The sequence below is a fragment of the Sparus aurata genome, chromosome 15 (assembly GCF_900880675.1).
Source record: "Sparus aurata chromosome 15, fSpaAur1.1, whole genome shotgun sequence".
In the NCBI taxonomy this organism is placed as follows: Eukaryota; Metazoa; Chordata; class Actinopteri; order Spariformes; family Sparidae; genus Sparus; species Sparus aurata.
This window is the reverse complement of record NC_044201.1, coordinates 18945582-18964650: the sequence shown is the minus strand read 5'-3', so window position 1 is coordinate 18964650 and position 19069 is coordinate 18945582. Positions and strand designations below refer to the sequence as shown.

The window sequence follows — 19069 nt, the reverse complement described above, 5'->3', positions numbered from 1 at the left end:
TTTGCCCCTTTTTCCGTGTCATTTATGACAGCGAGTGATGATGACTGAATGAATCCAGCTCCACAAAATACAGAACACTCTGCGCTTACCCCAACACAAGATCTAGGTAAATGGTATCTATTAACCCGAGGGACTAACAAGCTGTTTTACTAAGTCTATTTTCCAGTAACTCCCTGCCTTTAACTGCCCTACATCATGCCTGGTCAGACTTGCTTGCTGCATGAAGTTTTTCACATTTACTTAAAAAATTAAATAACTTCCTGTTTCCTTTTGGCATCCAGTGAGTTTACTCAGAAGCACTTACTCTCAGTTTTACACCCTGACAGGATGTGCCAAATTCAAGCTGTACCTGAACATAAAAGATAGTTGGTTCCTCCACCATATATTTGCTACAATTTTGGGTAGATGGAAGCACATCATAAATTGCTCATAGCATGAGTCTAATCCTGCCTGCCTGCCCCACACTGCAGTGATTATGGATCTTTCCTGACCTGGGAACACCTTTCGGACTCCCCTGGAGTCTGGAGGAAACAAGGGGGCCTGCAATACTTTGCATAGCCTGCTGCCAAAATAGATGGATAAAGGAGACAGGGGAGTTCAATTCTTTATTCTCAAAATTGTGTTTTGTAGGATTATGATATAAAGTTTGAGAGTTAAAAGTTTAAATTGATGTAATGTTCCTGTGAGTAAAAGGAGACAAACATGTTTCTGTGTCCACATCAGCCCCTGTAGAGTAAACTGTGTTTAGTAGCATTCATATAACCCCTTTGGAGTCTCTCTATTGTTCAATTAGACACGCACGCACGCACGCACACACGCACACACACACACTGAAGCCCGGCATGACCACTTAATCCTTCTCAGTCCCCACTCTCCACACTACATGGCTGTGCACTCACTGTTTGCCCTCACTCCCTCTCCGTTTCCCCACTTCTTTCCCCTCACCTAATCTCCCTCTTTCTCTCTTTTTTTTACTCACTTTCACTGACCTGTCATCTCACTATCTGATCTCATCTGCTACTTCTTATAAGGTCATCTCTCCGCTCTCCACCGTTGTATTTTCCCCGGGAGCAAGGGCAGCGAAAGGCCCCCTTTCTCTTTGATTCATCTCTCCATCGGGAGGTGAAGGGTCCAGGTGTGTGAGGTGACACACTGGATTAGGGGGTCGCATTCAGTCTTGATGCGGGGTCATCCGCGGGGGTCCTTGGTGGCCGCTTTGTGGCTTGTCGCCCACTGATCTGTCATGGCCAGCCAAAACACATTTCTGGGCCCTTTTGATCCACCCCAACACTCTCCACAGGCAACGCACTCATGAACACTGCACACGCGTGTTTGTGCACGTTCAAGCAACTTTCTTAATAGGGTCAGCTGGAGTTCTAGAAGACAATCCCAGGACGCTGTCAGATGGTGTGACTAATGTAGTAAACTCAGAAGATAAAGTAATACCATTTTAAGACTTGTACAAAAAAGGACTATATCAAGCACATCTTATTGGTGCAAAAGTGCAGGCATATACTGTATAACACATAACCTTAATGTTGGCCTAAAGGGCGACACATTTCTTATCATCCTGCCCATTGCAATTCAAGGTAACAAGTCTACTTGAAAAATCCAGGTAGTAGACTTGCTACAAAGTTATGATGGGCCTGATTAGAGTGAAAATAATTTTGACTCGGCCCAACTCCAATGGTTCTATCAGTCAGATCTCTAATGCTAGAAACTGAGATGACCCGTAAAGTGCTCTAAACTGAATCAGTCTTTTTTTTAATGGTCATAGAGATTTGTTTTCCGTCTGTTTATCCCTGTCATAGTTCAGATGCACTTCTGTTTCTACAAATGTATTACTCCACCGTGTCTCTGAGAGGCACATCAATGTGCAACGCGAACAATGCAAATCCCCTACGTGTAATATGTTATGAATACTATAATTATACCTGCGATGAGCAATCAGTTTCACCACAAGCGGTGGTCAGGGAAAATCATGAAAAAAGCAAAAAAAAACCAAAAACTGTCAATTTAAACATCTTTAATCTCTTAAAGGTTCATTTGTGCTCAGGCTTCTTTGTTGTGTCTTATAGTTGTCTCCCTTTGGCTACACTGCCCCCTCGTGATTCCTTGTGGCACTGCTCCCTTTCATCAGCAACCGTAGACCGTAAACTAACGTGAGTAAGAACAAAGGGCTACATCTGTATCCGTACCTAAGGTTAAGCATAAATAAGCCTAAATGAAGCATTCTTAACAACTGGCCAACAGTATGTGGATATCCTTTTTAATTAGTGGGCTTACCTACCTCTCAAATCCATGGCTCACAGGTGCATCAAGTCAAGCACAGTACCATAGAATACAGCAACTTTCCATGTGGTCCTGTCATAAGCCCATCATCTTCATAATAAGTTAGCCAAATGTCTGCCCTGCTGGATTTGCCTCTCTTTGCTGGGATGTTGTTGTGAGGCGGCTCACACCAGCTCACACCAAAAGGACCATTGAGTGTTGTCATGCACGGTTTGTGAACGTGTTTATTCTCTGTTGCAGCACTCACATACAAGCATCAAACAGCCTTGGAATTGTTAGTTAGAAATACAATGCCGAGCCCCGGTTGAAAAATTATGTTCTTTACAGCTTCCAAGGAGCTGTGCTGCTAAAAGGACACTTGATTCTGAGGATAGTGATTGGCGTCACAGAGATCCAAGTTTGTGATCTAATGCGAGCCTCCTTTGTGCTACGTGCCACTGATGTCACGAGGCCTATACAGCTGCATTTGTATTGAAAGTGTCTCTGTGGTCTAAGATAAAGAGTGGACGTCCTTCAGTTTTTCATCCGTTGCCAGAGAAGGCATTTTCCACTAGAAGAAGCTTGTTTTTATATTCTTAAAGTTCCCACAAAATAAACATTGATGTTTGAGTGCTTATCACATTATTGAAAAAGTAGTTTCTCATGTCCTTCAATTGCTGGATAGAGTAGCTGCACTTCCTGCCCAAGTAACTTAGCAGCAGCCACCCAGTGAACAACCCCAGACCAGGGCCGACGTTTAAATTGTGCACTCGACGCGCCAGCAAAGACAAACTGAAACTGATCCCTTTATATCAACCCAATTGATGATTGGATCGATCTACAAAAAAAGAGTACGTAGAATTCGTAGTATCTGTGTTTTTGGATCGATCCTCCTGCCCTTACTGCTCATCGAGATGCAGTTAGACCTCATGTATCACCACCAAAGAGAAACAGTCGGCCCTCGAAGTTTTTTCCTTCCTCTTTGATCCACCTTTGCTCTTTCTCCTCATGCCCTCCGCGCTCTGTTGTGTCATCTATACTTCTCTGCGCTGAATCCAATCGAAAAAAGGAAAGTACAGTACGCACAGAGTGCACTTGAGAGCCTCTCTCGCCTTTCCCCTCGGCCCCTCCAATCCACATCCCCTCCTCTTACCTGCCATCCTCTGCTGCTCGGGAAGCTCGTGTCCAGGCGAGTGGAGATAGAGAGAGAGAGAGAGAGAGAAGAGGACGATAGAGCTGTTTAAAAAAATATCAGACGTTATATTTAGATCATCAAAAGTGTACTTACACTATGCAGAAAGTGTGAGCGTGTTGCCTTTACGCATTTGTGTTTATTTACACTGATGTGCGTGTTCGTGTGTGCCGAATATGATATATTTAGCGTGTGAATTTTCCAAAGCTGACCATCTTTTGTGGCCCTCTGATAAAGATGAAGTGTGTGTGCGTGTGTGTGTGTGTGTGTGTATCTGTGCCAATGTGCGCCACCGAATGCGACATATAATTCTATTTATGTAGATCTCTCTGCGTGGATTGGCATCTTATCCACACAATAAGGCACGCAACCTCACGTATATGAGTGTGTGCATAGTGCGAGTATTTTAAGCTTTGGCCCATGTGTGTGTTCATGTGTCCTTGTGTGATTTTGTGTGTGTGTGTGTGTGTGTGTGTGTGTGTGTGTGTGTGTGTTGTGTTTGTGTGAATGGCTTAAAAGGGCCCTGGCATACTTAAAGGTTCATTACAGGTCTCAGGCTAATCCACAGTGATAGCTAAAGTGCTCTGTGTCGACCACAGGAGATTCTGTGTGTGTGTGTGTGTGTGTGTGTGTGTGTGTTTCTGTTTTTTGGGGGTGGGGGGGCAGTACAGAGAAGACAGCCTACGATGTGGCCACCAAACACATTATTCAGCATAAATTTTGTATTGGGCCAGGACTCTCCCGGTCCTCACATGTACAAAGAATGGAGCGATGGAGGCGGAGATGAAGGGAGGAAGAGTTCACAGGAGGACAGCATGAGCGAGGAGGAGATGGACGAAGTGTGGAGGAGCGCAGGAATGGATAGAGGAGCGAGGAAGGGATTAGAGATGAATGGCGAAGTGGACAGCGACGGAAAAAGAAAGAAAGGAAAGAAGGAAGGGAGAGGAAAAAAGAAATGAGTGAGGATGAAGTGGAAAACAGAGGGCTCTAGGATTAGAGATGGGATAAAAAGGGACTTGAAGGTGGAGGAGGAGTCAGAGAAGGAGGGTCAGCATGGAGAGTGTCTCCTGCATTTATTATGCAGATTCCCCTGCTTGTTTCTCTCCCTTCTCTTCCCCCTCAGCTCCTATTTATTTTGATGTACTGCGTGTCTTAAGTGCCTATGGTAAACACAGCCACGCTATCTGAGTGAGTGAGTGTGTGTGAGTGGTGTGTGTGTGTGCAAGTGTGTATCTGCCCCAATGCAGTGCGTACATATTGTATATTTGCTTGTGACTGGAGTGTTTACTATTTGTGCTTGCGTATAGGGTGTTTCGTGTGTAGATGGTCATCATCTCTTCCCAATAAATCTAGAATATTTTGGCATCTCGGGAGACTTTAGCTATTTCAGAAGTCCCTTATTCCTGTGGCTGAAATGGAAAACAGTGCAACTGACGCCGCACAAATTCAAAATTCTTACACGCCACACAGCCTATCAAACACAACATTCCTTCAGGAAGCGTCACAAACTTGTGATCCACGATTTACTGTGGATTTTAGACATAACATATAAAAATCTTGTCAGTCAGAGAAACATTTTAGTAGCAGTAGAACTTGAAGGGAAGTGTTTCTATCAGACAATATCTTGATTCTGTCTTTTAATAGTGACTCTGAGGTTTTCTCTAGGTAAATCTGCGATCATTTTGAGAATGGGAGAAGTAACATTGTTATTGTTACTAATATTTCAATATAAATATGTATTATATCGAAACAACTGAAACTGAACTGATTGTAAATTATTCATCAGAAAAATTGTGCTGTGTCAATTATAAGCTAATTTACCACAAGTGGCAATAAATTAATAAATATATATGACAACCAACAGTACGTTTATATTGATGTTTGAATGTTCAAGTTAAGGTTCAAGTGGGCTCAAACTTTTTAATGTAAAGTCTACTATTGCCTTTCCATAATGTTGGGGGAATCTTCACAAGTCTTTATGTGGCAACTTCAACCTCTTTTCAATGTTATGTTGTAATATCGCTGTGCTTGAGTTGGGTTGGGTTTAGGCACAAAAACCATGTGGTTCGGGTTAGGAGATCATGTTTGGCTTGAAATATGTGGTTTAGTCGCCACAAACACAGGTTAAACACACAGCATCCAGGGGTGTCACTTTCTTGGCAGTTGTCTGATTAAGAATTGAAATATCATTACAAAATATATTGATAATATTAATAACAATAATGGGGAATTATTTTACAGAATGTTTTTTTTTTATATATATATTCAACCTGCTCTCCTAACATTCACTGTAGTGTGACTTATGAGATGAACGTGTTGATCAGACTATCGCAGGAGGAGATGAGGGCCCAGCACTGCCATATGAAAATGTAGACTGGACAAGCCCAGAAGAGGAAGAAACCTAAAACAACAACAACAGAAGACGCAACAACAAAACAGTAAGTGAAAAAGTTAAGAATACAGGTGGAGAAAAGTGGAGCATTATGGACCTCCAGCCGTTGAATTTGATGAATATGTTGAGGAAGCTGACACTTGATGCCATGCGTGTATTTCAAAATTCATTGCTGATGAAGCTGTACAGAAAACACAATTGCCAGGGAGACTAAGTAATTACCCCACAGTTTGGGATGTCTTGAGATACATTTCTGAAATGGCTGACACTGATTCACTGTCTGGACAACCTAAGTGTGTGTGATGATGATTTATTTGCATACCTCCTGAAGATTGTCACGCAGCTGATGAAATTATGGTGCCATTCAAGGAAAAATCCCATGCCTGAACAACCTCACAAATGAGTGCCGTTTAATTTTTCTCAAACCCCACTTATATAAATGCTGGGTGCAGGCGCGAGATACGAGTGCACGGACAAGTGTCGGTGAGTTGAAAACCATCCTTGCATTTGGTCAGTCTGTTACTGCTCTGTACCCATCAGCAGGTGAACTACCAACCAAAGGCCAACTCACAGTGACATGCCGCTGATGGGTAGATCAGCTGTTTGCAGATCTCCTTGTCTGGCCTTAATGCTATTTTGGTTGGCTGCTGTTTACATTTTACTGAACCATTTTAACATTTTTTATTTCTACCTTCGCCAAGGAGGTAATGTTTTTAACCGCATCCATTTGTTGGTTGGTTTCTTTGTTGGCTTGTCAGCAAGATAACACAAAAACTACTGCACAGATCTCCAAACTTAGGAGAGGATGGGTCTCGAACCAGAACAGACGCCATTAACTTTTGGTGGTGATCCCGATTAGGGGCAGATCCAGTTTTTTTTCTTTCTCAGGGAATAATGCATGGATCTTGATAAAAAAGAAAAAGAAAAACAACAACATAGGCCTATTTCTGTGGTTGGCATTTATGAGGGAGTACATTTTGATGCAGATGAACTTAAATTATGGTTAAGCAGTGGATGGTGTACAACTTTTCAGTGATACATTGAGTTTGATATTGGATCAGGCTTGACTGACATAAGGGAGACTGCCAGGCCTTTCGTTCTAGTTGTTATTTTAACTTAAATTCCTCTCTGCACCTTTTCTGTGACCTCCTTTCTCCTTGCGTTCTCTTTGTCACCCTGATGAAATGCTTTTTGCTGTAGCCTCGTTGTTAATATTCACTTAGGTTCGACATCATTGAAATCCATTTTTTTGTCACAATTTCCAGTGGAATTGGGTCCACATTTCAGTAATATAAATGTTCTCTGTTGCCTGATATGTCATTCAAGGGAGATGCAATTATGCAAATTCTTGATAATTAGCATCAGGTGAACATTCTTCCCATTTAGAATTCATTTGAATTTGTCGGCAGATGCGGGAACGTGACTGAAAAAACACACAGGTGAATAGGGTTTTTCCTTGTAAGCAAACATGCTCACAAATTTACATTTCATGAATCCAAATGTACATTTGTATGTCTGCATGGTATGTAAGCACATACTGTATGTATGTATGTGTAATGTTAATGCATACGCAACTAGATTATTTGTAGTATGTGCATGTTTGCCTATGTAAAGGTGCATGAGAACACATAAAGATACTGTGTGTGTGTGTGTGTGTGCGTGCAGGGCCTGGGCTGCGGAGGTTAGTCCGGGCTGCAGCACTGGTGGAGACCTATTTTAATTCTTAACTAGATGTCCATGATTTATTAATCTGTGTTTGAAATAACAATTACCGTGTCAGAAGGGATCAGGCCAAAGCCTTAATTGCAATGGAAAACACACTTAGTATGGAACTTGCCCCAACCAAAGTACACGCATGGCATCCCCAACAGGCATGAGGAAATGTCTCTCATTCTGCTTCCGTGACTGTGCATTATACAGCGTGTACGTAAATCTGAGCATGAATGTGAATGCCGCTCCTGCATCAGCCCGCGCGACTAATATAATATACGTTGCCATGTGTGCATTATTCAGCAACGGTCTCATCCCACGGTGAAGTAGTATCTCTCTCATTTTAATACGCTACCGCCTTGGTTTTATTCCTCAGTTATATAAAACATTTTACCCTACGATGTAGCTGTTATGCTGGGATGAAACCACACAATGATTGTGTCATTTAAGATATTCATTGTGTCAGATTCGACACACGGTCTTGTCACGATTCGGCAGATGACACGCTGGACCTTTGCTGTTTTTTTTTTGTTTTTTTTTACAAATTGATTGATGCAAACAGGTGATCAGAAAAGACTGACCGGGGTTTAACTTTACTGTTCCAACTGACAGCACCGATTACGTCATTCTGTAACATGTCATACTAAAGGTCCTTGAAACAAGCGTCAGTTATTGGGTTACAATAGACACTTATAAAGCTCCTTATAAGTACCAAGTCTGATTATTTTTAAGTCTCTTGCTGCATGTCTGGTAATCTTAAGAAAAACTAAACAAAAAACCCTGGTAATAAGTGCATAATAAAGAATCTAACCGTAAGATGGTTTTGTTCTTGCTTTAGATCCAGTGGCTGCAGAAAGCACACGCTGACCTGCTAATACATGCATGATAAAAGTATGTATTTAAAGCAACACAAATCTCAGTAAAGGTTTGACAATGATACTTCTTGCTACACTTTTTTTAAAATGTTTTTATTAAGAATTATAAGTAACTCAACTAAAGTCTTTAAACTGTCAACAAGGTTTATTATTACAAAAACCTTAATTTACTGCCATTTACCCATCACCAGCTCTGAGGTTACGTTATCACCCACTTCCTTTTGCTGGTTGACACAGCAGGACTATGACGGCCCACACCTCCTTGTCCTAGAGCAAGAGGTCGTTACGTAGGTGTCTGATATATATATATATACTATCGGGCCTAGGTGGAAGTAGGAACTCTACTGAGCACCATTTTAGTTCCTTATTTCCCATCAACCCTGGTGTCTCCTCCTCCACTTTCACAATTTTTTTCACTTTTCACCCTTTTGCTCATTGCTCTCTGCCATGAAGCAGTCTATATTAGTGTTTTAAAGCGTGTTAATTACTCTACGCGTACAGTATGCATTGACAGCAACAACTATCTTAGGCATCAGTCGAGGTCATTTTGTAAAGGTCTTCATCCACCTATGTCCATGTATTTCTCTGCTTCGGAATTTCATACTCGTTTTACACCCAACGTGATGCAGTGAAAAGCAACCTATTGTACCCTGTAAAAATCTTATACTCGCTAACATCGATGTGATTTATCGATGTTAACATGCAACGCATGTCTCCTCCCTCTCACACTCTTTGCGAGACCACTAGAATGAAAAAACGTCTCATTTGCGGCCATTTAGTTAGGATTCATTTTTATGAGGATTACCCGCTATCACTTATCGGCCCCTTTAACAACTATTTCCTCGTACAGCCTTGGTGCATGGTTGCTAATGGCATCTGTAATGAGGCTGACCCGTAGGCCCTGTCTAATTTAAAGAGCCTGTTAAGTGACTCAATGATTTTAAAGGTAATCTTTAAAAGCCACGTAAAGCTTGGAGAAAGTTAGTGGGTTCGCCACGTGAGAGTGGGGAGTGGAGCAGCGGAGCTTTTAAAAAGAGTTGGTGAAGAGACGCCGCAGTGACTTTTCAATGACTTGCTTATGATGTATCATAGGTTTGTATTATCCATACTCTGTCAAAGAGGGCGCAGAGAGGAATGTTTCCACTTTCAAAGTGTGTGTACGGTATGTCTCTGCTTGCTTTTCTGTCACTCGCTCACACACACACACACACACGCACACACACACAGAAACACTCAAATATCCCCTTTTCTTTTCCTCATAACTCTCTTTTCTGTCTCTCTGTCTGTATTTCTGAAGGAATTCTCCAACCATCTAATTCCCCTCCTGGTTCTTTTATATTGAGGCTAGGCCCCGCTCATATTCCATGTCAAAGGCTTTCTCTTTTATTGAACATCAAATCCTCTGTGTCTCGCCTGGCGCTCTCTTCTCCCTGCTCGGCACCATGCATATTCAGGAGCCGGCGGCCGCACTATAAGGCCGGCTAGCCCCTCCGAAATCCGCGATTGTGGGCATTAGCGTTGCAATAACACTACATGAATAGCCGGCATGCTCTATATTTAGGTGTTAAGTCGACCGTGCTGTAGCCAAGATTGAGGCTGCTGGATGGAAGTGCGTGGGGAGAAGCAGACTTTTCTCCTTTCTGGTGATATTCTCTCTGTTTCTTCTTCTTCTTTTTTTTTTTATTCTCTATCTGTTTCAGAGGCCTTTCCTCTTGGCTCTGGAGGCGGCACACGGTGTCCAAAAGTTCCAGCAAAGCTCTGAATGTTTTGCTGTAAGGAGCCGCCCCACTGTGACACTTTGCATACTGATTTGGGCTTTGCCGCCGACTTGAAGGGAGGAAAAAGAGGAAAGACCTGATTGCTGTGAATTGCGCCCTAATGTGCTTGACTCACTCTGTCAAAAATAAAAAGCCACACTGGTGATAATATAGGCATAAAAAGGAGTCAGTTGCCTCTTCTTCGTGCTTCTGCGACTTGTTTATTCGCTTTTTAAATTTACGCTTTCTGTGTTAGTCAGAGACCCCATGAACCTTTGCTTTTTTTTTTTTTTTTTTTTACATTATTATTATAAATCATATTGTCATTTTGTATTATTACAATTATAACACCAAAAACATGATGCAGTATGCCACAGAAAAACAAAGTCTTTTTTTATTTTGACACTGATCGACACAATTTGTGTTGAGTCAGTAAAACATGTGTCCCTTCTTCTCACCGTCATAACAAATGTAAACACACTAATCCTCAGTGATGGAATGTAACAAAGTACATTTACTCATACTCATACTTTTACATATTCTGCTACTTATACTTCCACTCCACTGCATTTTGAGGGCGTAAATTGTATATATAAATTTACTCCACTAGATGCATTTGTTACCTAGTTGCTGCATCAGAAAAAAAAGTTACGTGACTTTACATAATTTCATTAAAAATGTGTTTTCCAGTGGGGCAGGCTGATAATCAATTGACCCATAGTGTACAGTATTTACATAGAGTACATGTAGCGCTATATATGTATAATTTTCTTTTAGTACTACTTTTAATACTAAACACATTTTTTTTTTTCTGTAAAAGTACTTTTGATACATAAGTCCATTTAGTATCAGATACGTAAATCTTTTACTCATATACACATGGCTGGAATCAGCTAACTCATAACTCCCTCCAATGATAATTGTCTCTCCAATGAATTTTGTGAATAAACATTCATAAATGCCCTTAAAAATTACAAAAAGGACACTTCCTATGACATCACATTGTTTATTTCCTTACCTGACACTTTTCTCTCCAAAGGTGACTTTCAATAAGAACATGTAGACGTGTTGAAAACTACAAGAATCATGGAAGAACATCAATCTATCAAATATGCTGAACTGTTGTTTGAGGGTACCTCGTCACAAAACTATACTGCTGTAATCTATTCCGCCTGCTTCCTGAACTCCCTTTAGGTCCTCTCTCAATTGATGTCAAATCCAGATGGGAGGCAAAGAAAAGAGGAAAAGAGTGAAAGACAGAGGATGTATCATACAAGCCAACTGGACCTGCCTGAGAATGAGGGGGAACCAGTGATCAGTAGAGGAAAGAAAGGAAATGATTGACAGAAAGAAATAGTGGAGTGAGTCAGGTATGTTTCAAATGAGGAGAGAAAACAAAAACAGAAGAAGGAAGTGAAAGGAGAGATTGGAAAACAAGAAAATAACAGCTTTTTGTTCAAAACCATTGAGAGGATATAAAAGATACTGGGGGAGAGGCAGGAGGGGGGTGAGGAAGAAAGACAGAATGACAGAAGGATGTGAGAAGGACAGACAAGCTCAATCTTTTTTAAGGAAGGAAGGAAGGATGTGAGGATGGGAAAAAAGAGGAGAAAATAAAATGGGTGAAAGAGTGTAAATAGGAATGGATAGAGGTGGTAAAGCAAGGACGGAACAAAATAGCGAGGAAAAAAGAAAGAAAGGAAACAAAAACTGTGAAAGTAGAAACAATGAATATACTGAGGAAATGCAGGAAAGTTGCAAGGAAAGATGGCTGAGTGCTTGGACGGATGCACACGACTGGTGGAGAAAGTATGAAAAAAGGCAGGAAAAAAGAAGGGTAGGAATGGTAGCCGATATAGGAAGAAGAGGAGGAAGAGGAGAGGAGGAAGAGATCTGGGTCGGATGGACAACGGAACAAACAGAAAGAGATAAAAAAAAGAAGAGAGCCGAGGGCAGTGTGAAGAGGATGCATGCTCATTTTAGTTCCTTTTTCTGTTCAAACTACATTGCTGCTAAATCTCCCTCTCTGCAAGTCTGTGTGTGTGTGTGTATGTGTGTCGTGATGTTGTGATGGCATCCGGCAACCTGGCATGCCTTTTTAATTCTACTGAGTAAATAATGCATCCATCACAGTCCATAATTTATGTAAGTGGACATGCAATCAGTTCAGATTAACGTGCACGTTGCCCCCGTGTGTGTGTGTGTGTGTGTGTGTGTGTATGAGAGAGAGTGTGTGTGTGTGTGGTAAAGGGATAGCTAAAACATGACAGGTCACTGACTTTCTCCCGATGTAGCTCTTTCCCACTTTGTCTCTCTTGGCTCCCCTCTCTCTTTCTCCTGCGTCTCCCGAGTTAAAGGAACACGCTGCAGTGTTTTCACAAAAAAAAGAGCCAGTTCCGTTTCATGTTTAAAAGACTGTTTACTGATTCATGAGCATGTTCAAATTTTGTTTTCAGTTAGGTCCAGTTATGAGAGTTCAAACAAAAAAAAGTAAAATTTACGATTACTAAAGATTCTCTGGCCCTAGCAGTAGCCTCCAATATATTTCCTTGATAATAAATACCTAAAGTTTACTCTACTGTTACTAGTCAGCAGAACATTGTGTCGTCAGAGCGAACTTGTCCTTATTCTCAGCAGGAAATAGAATATGTTTTTAAGCAGGTGTTGATTTTTCCTTGTCGACGGTTCTGTTTTTGATTTCGATGGGTTGGAATCCGAGGAACAGCTGACGGAAGCAGTATCTGCGTAAGACTTTCTCCTTTCTCAAAATGAGTCTCAAGGCCCCAGATACACCAAACTGACATCAATGAACCAACAGTGACGAAAGCCGACGGTTGAGGCGGCTCTTGTTGCCAGCGCCTCGTGTCGCTGTTGCCTCAGACAGAAACCTGCATTTAAACACAACCAAAAGACTACAGCCGACAGCCAGCGAGCTTGTACGTTCCAAGCCTGCATAAGAGGAAGTAACGCTCTATACCACCAGAGATCAGGAGTCTTGATTCGACATTCAAAAAGAGAAACTGGAAGACTCCAGTTTCAGATGTACTGTGGTTATTCAATCATTGTATGGGTGCATATGGTCTTGATAAAATGAAAATAAGCTTAAGTTAGCTTCCCTTCTGTCCACTATAAAGTAATGAGTGGTGGTCACAATGACAACTAAGAAGATTCAAAGTGTTGCCACTTTTGCAGCCTGTTCTGCAGACAGGTTGATCTCTTCAATCAAGTTTGTCTCAGCACTCATGCTTCAACACATCCTCACACCTAAATGGCCTGATATGTCGATTGCCAACGGCTCCCAGAATGACATACATCACTGCTCCAAAAACAACATGACTGGTGCAGCATACCAGCAACAGGCGTACCGGACCTTCGTCATACGCTTGCAGTGTGGTCAGCTTTAGGTAGACATCATGGTTTGGGTTCAAATGACTGCAATCACGTCATTCACTGTTGAGTTTTGGTATCATATCAACAGCTTAGAGGGTGGAAAAGAACTCAGGAGCGCTGTCGTTGCCTTCAGCCGTGTTTTTATCAACACAGGAATAAACCTGTATGGCAGGCTTTAACTTTGGTAAATGCTAGATAGTATTTACTGTGAGTTTTTCAGAGTGTGATAATCAAACAGCCAATGGTTTTGGTTATAACAGTGAGGAATTTGGCTGTGGTTCAACAGTTAGCAGTGACAGTCTCATCCCTAGTTGTGATGTAAAAAGTCATATCTGCTGAGAGATACACCAAAAGCCTCACAGTTTTGACTGATTAAACATTAAAACCTACATTTTACATTTATTTAATCCATTTTATGTGCAACTATTCACATCAAATATTTGTTCATATTGAAAAAACTCTGGTTATTCTGAAAAAGAGGATCTCATATTCCATTATCTAGAGCTAATGAGGGACTTCTCAACTTATATTTGGCAGTGTAAAAGTCACCTCTTGATTACATTTTTTAAAAAAAAGAGACTGAACTGATCAGACCAACTCAATCAACAGTTGTTCCAAATATGACTGATGTGCACTTCAGCTAAACGCCTTAAATGTCAAACAAGACAAATCTTATGGTCAGCCAGTTGAGTCTGTCCCTATAAGTCAGTCTATCAGGAGTCTAGCCAACCTCACTATCACACTTCAAAATTACTGAACCGGATCCAAACCAGCACCATCCACTCTACGGGCTCCGTGTCCAGTCTTACTCTGAACACCAGCTCCAACTGCTCCTCTTCTACCGTCATTCCAGGGCCATTCCACAGATAGCTCTCCGCCGGGCATTTGATTTAATCCAGACCAAATGCTAATAGGGCTGTTTGGTTGCTGGCCATCTGCCCGGGCTGCCGGTCAACTATGGCAAGCTGTGCCGAGCTGTGCGATGCCGGGCCTCTCTGCCAAAGTCTGAGCTGCCCAGAGACCACTTCACAACCAGAGGACACTTCACGGCCAATCGTCCACACTTACTGGGAACAGACTCCATGGCGGGTAATATGATCAAATTGATCTTTTCATGATTTGGGGGCAGCTTGTCGCTCTCTCACTCCCACACCATTAAAAATCCATATCAGAGGATGTCTTCTAGAAAATTATAGCAGTGCTTGTACTTGGCTGTTACCAATGCAGTTAGCTCTGAACATGTATTTATCCAATGAAAGTCAACTGATGGGAGCTCCCCACTACTGTACAACTATAGGTGTCCACTTTGGCCACCGATGGCATCGAAAGGGTCCAGGGCCACACTCGAGGGCACCTCAGCACTAATTGGTCATAAGGCAGAAAACGTTCCTCAATCTCCTCCAAATTAGTGTGAACTGGCATATTGTCATGTTTTTACAGATATTTGCCATAGTTGTGTGAGCACACTTTTCCTCTCCAATGGTGGATTTTCATACACTTTATGGATATATTTATACTTCGCTTTTACTTCCAGATTGCATGGCTAAAATCTGGCTATTGTGCAGGCTTGTTGGCAACAGGTTTAATCATCTGATTTCCATTATGCAATGCAGAATTAAAACATATATAACTTGTAATATTTTCAACGTTAAAATGGCAAAAAAAAAATTATATGTTTGTCATATATGTTGTTGAGTTTTGTACATCATCCCAGATTTTTCAAAAAATGTTCAAACGCCATAATTAAAAAATAATTGAGTAATATCGCTCGAGGTAACAGTGTGATTCATTTGGTCACTTGACGCTATGACTTCCAGGAGGGAGTCAGCAAGGGAGGAAGGAAATTGGTGAACGAGACTAAACGTCACATAGATAAAACTTATACAAAAACTTAACTTAGACAATAACACGCTACTTGCATCCTTTTTTTTCTCGATTGAGCGACCCCAGAAAATGACACAATCAAGACTTAAACTATACTGACTCAACATGAAATTTAAATTCTTCTCGTTATAATGAGCGCAGAATGCCTAAGTTTGCACATTTTACTATTTCTTTTAAAAAGGATGAAATGTTTTTTTGGGCATATTTTTGGAATCGGTGCCTCGAAACTCAAACCTCTGCATCTAAGTCTCAACCATATTTCCCATGGCACCAGAGACGGGAGGTCAACTTCTGTGGTGCACCACCGACTTGACATACTTTAAAGCCTACAAATGTTGATTTTAGTTATCTCACCTCCAGTTGCAGCAAGCACATTAAATCGTGTTAGTTATAGCTGATTGATATGCTATCATATGATATTGATTGCTGATTGACTGTGTTCTTTTTAAAACCTCCAACATTTGGGATGACTCACTAAAGCAACAGTTCACCCAAAAATGAAAATTCAACCATCTGCTCACGCACGTAAAGTCGCTTCACAGCAAAACAGCGTTGCAGCAGTTTACTTAACAGGAAGATGGGGATTCCAAGTCTCTGAACGTTCATGGCTCCAAAATTGATTTGAAAAGATGTTGAGTAGTTGAGTCAATAAAGACTGACTTTAAATTTTTGGATGAACTTAAATTTGTATTACAATCACCTCTGTGCACCTTCTACCTTCATGAAACCCCACACATGAAGGGAGGGGAGCACTCCTTGATTTTACATCCTTTTTCCAACCTTCCAACTCTCACCCTGACCTTGTGGTATTGGCTACAGCTAGGGCGCAGAGAGCCACTCAGCAATGCCGGGTTCTGGGAAAAAAATAAAAAATAATAAAAAACGTGTGTGTTTTGCACTGAAAATAGATCTCCAACTGGTCTTGTTTCATTCAATATGCAGAACACTGAGTCCGTCCTCAGAGAGATGGAGAACTGTGCATCTTTTGTGCTTGTTGTGTCGGGTGGGTGGGGGGTGTGGATGCAATTCACCAGATTTCTGCGCTCACATAGCCCTGTCTTTTGTGTATTTTGTTTTCTTTTTCTTTTTTTCCTGCGCTCTGTCTCTCAACCTTGTCCTCATTATCCATTCTCCTCCAGCATAATGGCGCAGGGGTTGTTAAACTTCTTCATCCCGGGAACCAAATTTAGAAAATCCAGTCTTACTTCAGGACCTGGTCTAATGACTACTAGTTCTTGCTGTACAAACTAGTGTTCCTGGCATGCTGGGACTCAGAAAACAGGCTCCTTAGCCAGTTCAGGTCCCGACCCATGGTACAGTCAAGGAAATACTTGCTCAAAGACACATGATCGTGATTCGAGTGCGGGCATGTTGCTGTATTTGTATGTTCTTTGTATGTGTTCCTACATAGGCTCTGTCTGCATACATGTGTGGGAGTGGGGCCCTGACACTGTACATATGGGGGCATCTACCAGTGCGAAACTGCTGCATTAATTGCTCTGAAGAGAAATCTATGCGAGGACATCATTAACTAAGAACAGGCTCGCAATTATAATTGATATGTAACGGCGCCCTCACAGGCTCCGGTGGCCATATTGCTGGAGGCATTCCTGTGTGAAGACGTTGCTCAGACGCCCACTCCAGCTCCGGCGACCTCTGACCCTGGGAGGGCGGGGGGTCGCAAACACAGGTGTGCTTCAGGGATTGAAGCCCCGACGCGTTGCGCATCTGGGCTGGGTCGACCGGATGCATTCTTCTCCCTTATCAATCGTCTTGTTTTAACTGCATTACCTATTCTGCTAATTACGAGACATGTGGTTCAACCTTTGAACGTTAGCATCGCCACTCTCTGATTGCTGTATGAATATTTATAGGTAAACCATCCAACGCATTATTATTGAATTCTTTCATACGGCTGAGGTAAAGAAGTTTCTTTGTTTGACGATGATGATCAAATGTGGCTCTTTGCATACCTGTGAAGATTAAGGCGGGAGAGTTACAGACAGCCCCAGAATAAACAAGCAGGGAGAGAGGATAAAGAATATCACCTTGTATGAGTGTGTGTGCGTGTGTGTGTGTGTGTGTGTGTGTGTGTGTGTGTGTGTGTGTGCGTGTGTGTGTGTGTGTGTGTGTGTGTGTTATAGTAGCGATTTCAAGGGGGCTATGACACAAGCCTACCTTTAATACCTCTGTGGAACTCATTACCCGAGACACCTTGGGGAAATTCATTTTCATATATCTACACAATCTCAATTATGCCACTTAATTGATAGATTTATTTGCTTAATTGGTGGCTTTATACCTTGCTGGGGAAAGAGAGGAGCTTTTTGCGTAGGAAAATGCCTTCAAAGGGGCTGTTTTCTATCATTCTTTCCGTCGCCTCATTACTTTCCACATGTCACGAGTGTCACAACACATGTGATGCAGTTTTTTAATGAAGAATGACTGACATGTTCTCACCGCGTTTCCCTTCTTCTTCAGTCAGAAAAAAGGTGAGCCGATATTTGTTAGCTTCATGACTGAATTATCATATCCAAGCATAACAAACAATTACCGTGATGGGTTTTTTTAAGGCAGACATTAAAACCATGATTTCATGGCCTGCTATCGATGGGAAAGTGATGCTCTCGGAGTGATCAGGTCACAGTGCCGAGTGAATGGGAAAGAATTCAAACTGCTGTGCGTGCCATCGCATTGAACGGGACGTTTATTTAGCATTTTTGATTAATAAGTGGACAAACAGCTCCGTGCCTCGCATCTCTCTCCGTTGCTGGGTTAGAAAGCAGCTTAGCGCAATTAAGCGCCGCAAGCGTTGCCCATTAAGTGTTGCAGAGTAACCCCTGGACATGTTTCCTTTTCTGTCAGTGCCAGAGCCTTCTCAACAACACGCAGCAGCCAAGGCCTACTCCACAGCCTTTTATCCTCAGCGTGTTTCACCCACTCCTATTGATTCTTTATTGACCTAAGGAGTCCTCCAGTGCCACCGCTCTTCATCCTCCCTCCTATCCACCACCAGCCTTGGTGTCACCCCCCCCCCCCCCCCCCCCCCCCCCCCGTTCTCCTCCAAGTGCAAGGTGAAAAGGAAGACCGAGTTTGACATTGATTTCTTCGCCGACTTTTCTCTCCCTCTCCCTCTATTCCTGTTCTTGTGTCGACCCTGCCTCCTTCTCTCGTGCGGCCAGCCTCTCTAAAAAGGCTGCAGCGCGGTGGACGCCTCGCTGCAGCGGGTAAAGGTGCCGAGGCAGTTAGTGAATAACAGCTCCTGCATATGAAAAGAGATGTAATGTTACCTTTGATCTGCAACTAGAAGCCATAATAGTGCAGGTTCAAAAGTACAAGAAAAGGCTTGAGTGCCAAAAAGAAAAAAATAACAAAAACAGATTTTTTGACTGGAAGGAACATTTCAGAGGGAGCAAATGCAAACCAGTTAGAGTTTTGCCATACGGTCACTAATACTGCAGGATAAAAACGTAGTAGTCATGCATGTGACATGCAAGTTAAAGTCCTGTCCAAATTACAGGAAACCTGTGCAGATTCTGACATTATAACAATCACAATAAAAACGATAATCAACAATTACTCACATCGTCAAGCCAAT

General features: G+C 42.0%; 1 long non-coding RNA gene across 1 annotated transcript in view; it reads left to right on the top strand.

The window, feature by feature from the left end:
* Positions 1 to 10325, top strand: part of LOC115596848 (uncharacterized) — a 36452-nt gene extending 26127 nt beyond the window's left edge. Inside the window, exons 2-3 of the long non-coding RNA XR_003986965.1 lie at positions 5788 to 5901; positions 10141 to 10325. This is a non-coding gene — a long non-coding RNA (uncharacterized LOC115596848). The remainder of the gene's footprint in view (positions 1 to 5787; positions 5902 to 10140) is intronic.
* Positions 10326 to 19069: the final 8744 nt, after the last annotated feature.